This window comes from Ovis aries, chromosome 12, assembly GCF_016772045.2.
Source record: "Ovis aries strain OAR_USU_Benz2616 breed Rambouillet chromosome 12, ARS-UI_Ramb_v3.0, whole genome shotgun sequence".
In the NCBI taxonomy this organism is placed as follows: Eukaryota; Metazoa; Chordata; class Mammalia; order Artiodactyla; family Bovidae; genus Ovis; species Ovis aries.
Window position 1 is genome coordinate 63,826,951 of NC_056065.1, and position 6,631 is coordinate 63,833,581.

The 6,631-nt window shown below is 42.1% G+C and overlaps 1 protein-coding gene across 6 annotated transcripts in view; it reads right to left on the bottom strand.

The window, feature by feature from the left end:
• Positions 1-6,631, bottom strand: part of NMNAT2 (nicotinamide nucleotide adenylyltransferase 2) — a 221,166-nt gene that overhangs the window by 93,298 nt on the left and 121,237 nt on the right. The gene's annotated exons all lie outside the window — the stretch shown is intronic.

A 6,631-nucleotide genomic window follows, 5' to 3' on the forward strand; every position in this document is an offset into this window, starting at 1 on the left:
AATGTGTAGGGAAAAAAGAACTTCAACTCCTATCTAAACATTCATAAAACGTTAATCTGACATAAAGTTTAGCATATTTCCCTAAATATACAAGCTTAAAACCATAAAGCTTCAAGAAGAAAATTTAAGATAATAAATTTGTAATTTTGCAATAGTAAAAAATTTATCAGGATAGGAAAAGTACTAACTATAACAGAAAAGATGATAAATTGAACTTCTGACAGGTCTTAAAACTTCTGCTCATCAAAAGATACTTTTAAGAAAATGAATAGGTAAGCTGACCAACTGGAGAAAATATTTGTAGTATATGTTACCAAGGACTTCTATATAAAATATATAAAGAACTCCTACAACTCAATAATAAAAAGTTAGACGAATGAAAAGAATATGTATGAAAACCTGAATATATATTGAATACATATTTTTAAACCTTTTTTCTTTTGAAAATAATTATAGATTCATAGGAAGTTTCATAGAGAGTACAGAAAGGTCCCATGTACTCTTCACTGACTATCCCCCATTCGTTATATTTTATATCACTTTGTAACATTTTGAAGATCTACAATTTAAAAGATTGACAATGCCAAATATTGGTGATGTGGGAAAACTGGAACCTTCATAAATTATTGATGAAACTTCAAAATGACTGCAAATTTAACCATGATGATTGATTAAATTTATATTAATTATATATAAATTTATATCACTTTGGAAAACAATATTGATAGTTCTTTATAAAGTAAATAGATACATTATCATGTAACTCAGAAATTCTATTCTTAAGTACTTATCAAGGAGAAACAAAATCATGTGTCCACAAAAATACTTCTACAAGAATGTTTATAGCAAGTGTCTTCACAATAGCCCCAAACCAGAAGCAACCCAAATGTTAATCAACAGATTATATAGTATTCATATAATGGAATAGTTCAGTTCAGTCGCTCAGTCGTGTCTGACTCTTTGCAACCCCATGAATTGCAGCACGTCAGGCCTCTCTGTCCATTACCAACTCCTGGAGTTCACTCAAACTCATGTCCATCAAGTCGGTGATGCCATCCAGCCATCTCATCCTCTGTCATCCCCCTTTTCCAGTGGTAAAAAAGGATAAACTGTGCTACTCTCAAGAACACAGAGAAATCTCAATAACATTATGCTGAGCAAAGAAAGCCAAATGCAAAACAATATACAAAGTATAATTCCATTTACATGAAGTTCAGGAATGCAAAACTAAAATCTGATTATAGAAATCAGAATGATGGCTTTGTATTGAGCATAAGGGTTGCCTGGAAGGGGGCATGAGGAAACTTTCTGGGGAGATGGAAATTGTCTGTATCTTGACTGGGGAGTTAGTTACACAGGTGTATCTATTTATCAGAATTCACTGGATTGTACATTTAAACTTGTCACTCTATGTAAACTTTACGTCTATTTTCAAAAGTGAAAAGAATGAGGGGAAAAAAGATTTCCACAATGAGAAAAAGACTGAGATAATGAAAGGAAGGAAATAAAGGGAAAAAACACAAATTAGGTTTTTAATTTTTAAGTCCTCATATCATTTTTTGATATATTATTTACTGTTATTACTACAACATTGATGGTATAAATAAAAACCTAAGACATAAAGAAGTAATTTACTAAAAAAAAAAAAAGTCCTGGATCTAGGTTTTCTTACTACCAATAAACTTAACCACCTCCCCTCTGTGGCAAGAAAAATACCATATGTTTGAGAAGCATCTATAATTGAGAGCTGCCATCAGTCTGTGGGCTATTATAATTATCCCTTCAAGAGTAATGGACCGAGGATTCAGATGAAGCCTCTCTGTTGGCAACAATCATTTCCTGCTCCATTTTTAAATTCTTAATCACTTAGATACCTTAAGCCATCAATATTCTCTATCCATTTGCACTATTACTGCCATTCTCCAAAGATCTAAACGCCTTGTGGATGATACTGGAAGATGTCACAAACCAGGCTTCTCTACCGAGAGAGCAGCTGTGCTGTACTCAGAGCTTTCACACCCAAGGAATGGGACGGCTGCAGCATGCACACACTGATTCTTTATTTGCTCTCCAAATCTAAGGAATAAACTGGCAGTTCTCTTACTACTGATTTCATCCAGGTCCCCCTCCTGAAGAAAGGGTATATACTGCTATATTTAAAATAGATAACCAACAAGGACCTACTGTATAGCACAGGGAATTCTGCTCAATGTTCCTAACAACCTAGATGGGCGAAGAGTTGGGGAAAGAATAAATATGGGTATGTGTATCACCGAATCACTTTGCTGTGTAACTGAAGCTAATGCAACATTGTTAATTAACTATACTCCAATATAAGATTAAAAAAATTAAAAAGAAAGTATATACTGTGAACTACAGAAAATGAAATGCTACAGGATACAGATAGAAGAGTAGGAATACATCTGAACACTCATAACCCTGACACAAGTATCAGAACCCTGAGTTCGTCAAATGAATAACGATTCATCAGAAAACTGATAGCTAAGAGCGTTCTCAGAGATCATTTATTCCAAACACCCTCTCTTTACACATGAAAAAAAATGAGGTTCATTTTGTGTGTGTGTGAAGGTGGGGACAGGGGAAAAGAGAGACAAAGGGAGAGAGGGAGAAGGAGGTGACAGTGTGGAAATAGCATTGAAATCTCAATTAGGAAACCTTGGTTTCACATCCTGGTTTTCACTTGGAAGCACAATCTTGGCCAAGTGCTTAACTGAACCTCTGGTTCTCTCCGTACAATGACCATAAGAGAACCTGTCCTGATTACTCGCCTGTTCATATGAGAATCAAATAAAAAGGTCTGAGAAGCTGTTTTGTCAAGCCTGTATTAATGCTTGTTACTACTATTGCCCAGGTTGGCAAACGGGAAAATTACAACTAGAAGTCAGGTCTCCAGAGTGCACTCCATTCATCTGGAAACCGCCCCTCAACTCCTCAGCTGACCTCAGGGAGCTTGGTGTGATTAACCTCATGGCTTAGCAGGGAGCATCGGGCTTCAGGGGGTTTTGGGGGAGGAGAAGTGGCAGCTGACCACTAGTGAGACAGTGTGGGCTTGGGAGAGAGCAGTAAGTAACTAGAAACTGTCCCATGTCAGAGGATTTGGCCAGGCAACCTTTTGGAGACTGCCCTGCCCCGTCTCAGGCAAAGACAGATGGGGAGGGCAGAACTGTGAAGACAGAAGGAAATGTCTGTGGGGATCAGGACCAAGGGCCTCCAGGGCCTCTCGTTCCCTGCTGGCTGAGTTTGAAGGGTCCTGCGACGGAAGTGACTTAGCAGCAGCAGCCAGTTACCCCTTCTCCCCCAGCCCTCTGCCAAGGTCCACGAAAGGCAGGCGCAGCAGCTCCCGGAAATCGCCACTTTAAATCTTCAGGGATTGATGTCCAGAGAATGTGCTTGGAGAGCATTGCTGAATCCCTTTTGGCATTTTTGAAAACAGTTTAGAGTTAACAGCTTTCCTGTGGGAAGAAGCCCAGCTCAGAGTAACCCTGGATGCAAATCCTGAGCCATCATTCACAAGCTGAAAGTCCCTGGGTAACAGATTCGCCTTGTCTGAACTCTAATGTCCTTGTACTTACAGTTGGGATAAAAACAATACCTTCTTCTTCTGTTCAATTTTACTTTATTTATTTGATTTTAAAAATCTTTTTGGCCATGCCACAAAGCATGTGGGATCTTAATTCCCTGACCAGGGATCAAACCCACCACCTCTCCCCACATTGGAAGTGTGGAGTCTTAATCCACTGGACCGCCAGGGAAGTCCCAACAATACCTTCTTCACAGAATTATTGTGAGGAAGGTAATGATAATGGTTAATGCTAATTGAACTACGTGCTGTGCATTGTTCTAAGCTCTCGACATGGATTATCTCAGTTGTCACACAGTGTGTTTTTGATAACTCTTCTGGCACCTGGGAGCTACCATGCTCACAAGTAAAATGAAGCTCCTTTTGAGTGAGCATCTTCGTCTCTGTCTCCTAGGGAGCCGGTGAGAGGCTGGGAAGGGGATGTGCCTGCCTTAGGGAGAGGGTAGAAGCATTCATTAATGCCTGAACTCACTGACACATCCTGGGAAGTGAGGCCGTTATTATCATTAAAAATCAAGACCCTGTAAGCACAAACACATGAAAGGAGAGTGGTCCTTTGAACATCAAGAGAGCCAGCTGGACTGAACAGAATGATTACAGTGAGTAGGAAGTCTGGCCGTTCCCTCCATCTTCCTTAGGGTCCACTGCCAATCAGCCTTGCAAGGGGCTTCAGCCCAGTGAATCAGACTCTGGCTTCCCCTGTCCTGGGTGCTGTGTCCCTGTAGGGAGTGCTGAAGAGCAACAGCTGTGCTAGCAAGCCAGCCTCTCACATGGCTACCACTGGAGACATATCCTCAAGTACACACAGTTGACTGACTGGTACCCAGGAGGTGGAGCAGCTGGTGCAATGGCTGTTTGGATCCTGACGCTGTTTCCTCTGGTTAGCTGCTTCTTGAGAAGACCCGGACTGGGGAGTCTTTCCAAACGCCTGGAGACTTAGATGTGAACATTTGGATGCTGGCAGGATTTATCCACCAGGCCTGCCAAGCTGGGTTGAGGTAGATTAACCCAAGGATGACCTGCCAGGTTGCTGTTTAATTACCACACCCAGAAAGTGCCCTAGTGGTGAGGGAGGAAAATGATCATGACCCAGAAGCCCCACCTAACAACATGAATTTATCCTAAGGGTGGGTCATGGTTATTAGAGTATTATCTTTAGCTGAGGTGGGCTGGAGTTCACCAAGGCTGCAAATGGGTTATTACATTAGATCCTGATGACAAGCTATGAGCTAAAGCAAGATATGTCTTTATTTTACTGACAAAGAAACTGAGGTTCTCTGCCTGGCTAAGGGACTTGGCCCAAGGTCATACAGTTAATGGGCAGCTGAGAGCTGGCACTGAGTAGGTGCTTTAAGAATGAGAAAAGACTGGATTAAGGTAGGTTTTCTTGGCCTCGGCACTGTTGGCACGTTGGACCAGATGGTTCTTTGAGACGAGAACTGTCCTGTACGTTGTAAGATGTTTAGCCGCATCCCTGGCCTCTATTACTAGATGCTGGCAGCTCCCTATCCCATTCAAATGTGGGCCTTCCCCAGTGGCCCAGTGGTTAGGGTTCCATGCTGAGACTGCAGGGGAGCACAGATGCTATCCCTGGTTGGGAAACTAAGATTTTGCATGCCACATAGCAAGGCCTTAAAAAAAAAAAAAAAAGTTCCCCAGAAAAGAAAACTGCCCCAGACTGAGAACCAGGGAGTTAGGGTAGTAGTAAGTGAAAGTCAGCCGAGAGCCCAATCCCAGGACTTCATCTGACTCTGCAGCGCAAATTGTGAGCCACCCGGGATCAGGTGAGGACTAGCTTCTGACTGTGACCATGAGATCAAAACAGATCTCATCAGTTCAGTTCAGTCGCTCAGTCGTGTCTGACTCTTTGCGATCCCATGAATCGCAGCACGCCAGGCCTCCCTGTCCATCACCATCTCCCGGAGTTCACTCAGACTCACGTCCATCGAGTCAGTGACGCCATCCAGCCATCTCATCCTGGGTTGTCCCCTTCTCCTCCTGCCCACAATCCCTCCCAGCATCAGAGTCTTTTCCAATGAGTCAACTCTTCCCATCAGGTGTCCAAAGTACTGGAGCTTCACCTTTAGCATCATTCCTTCCAAAGAAATCCCAGGGTTGATCTCCTTCAGAATGGACTGGTTGGATCTCCTTGCAGTCCAAGGGACCCTCAAGAGTCTTCTCCAACACCACAGTTCAAAGGCATCAATTCTTCGGCGCTCAGCCTTCTTCAGAGTCCAACTCTCACATCCATACATGACCACAGGAAAAACCAGAGCCTTGACTAGATGGACCTTAGTCGGCAAAGTAATATCTCTGCTTTTGAATATGCTATCTAGGTTGCTCATAACTTTTCTTCCAAGGAGTAAGCGTCTTTTAAATTTCATGGCTGCAGTTACCATCTGCAGTGATTTTGGAGCCCAAAAAATAAAGTCTGACACTGTTTCCACTGTTTCCCAGTCTATTTCCCTTGAAGTGATGGGACCAGATGCTATGATCTTCATTTTCTGAATGTTGAGCTTTAAGCCAACTTTCTCACTCCCCTCTTTCACTTTCATCAAGAGGCTTTTTAGCTCCTCTTCACTTTCTGCCATAAGAGTGGTGTCATCTGCATATCTGAGGTTATTGATATTTCTCCTGGCAATCTTGATTCCAGCTTGTGTTTCTTCCAGCCCAGCGTTTCTCATGATGTACTCTGCATAGAAGTTAAATAAGCAGGGTGACAATATACAGCCTTGATGCACTCCTTTTCCTATTTGGAACCAGTCTGTTGTTCCATGTCCAGTTCTAACTGTTGCTTCCTGACTTGCATACAGGTTTCTCAAGAGGCAGGTTAGGTGGTCTGGTATTCCCATCTCTTGAAGAATTTTCCACAGTTTATTGTGATCCACACAGTCAAAGGCTTTGGCAATCAATAAAGCAGAAATAGATGTTTTTCTGGAACTCTCTTGCTTTTTCCATGATCCAGCAGATGTTGGCAATTTGATCTCTGGTTCCTCTGCCTTTTCGAAAACCACCTTGAACATCAGGGAG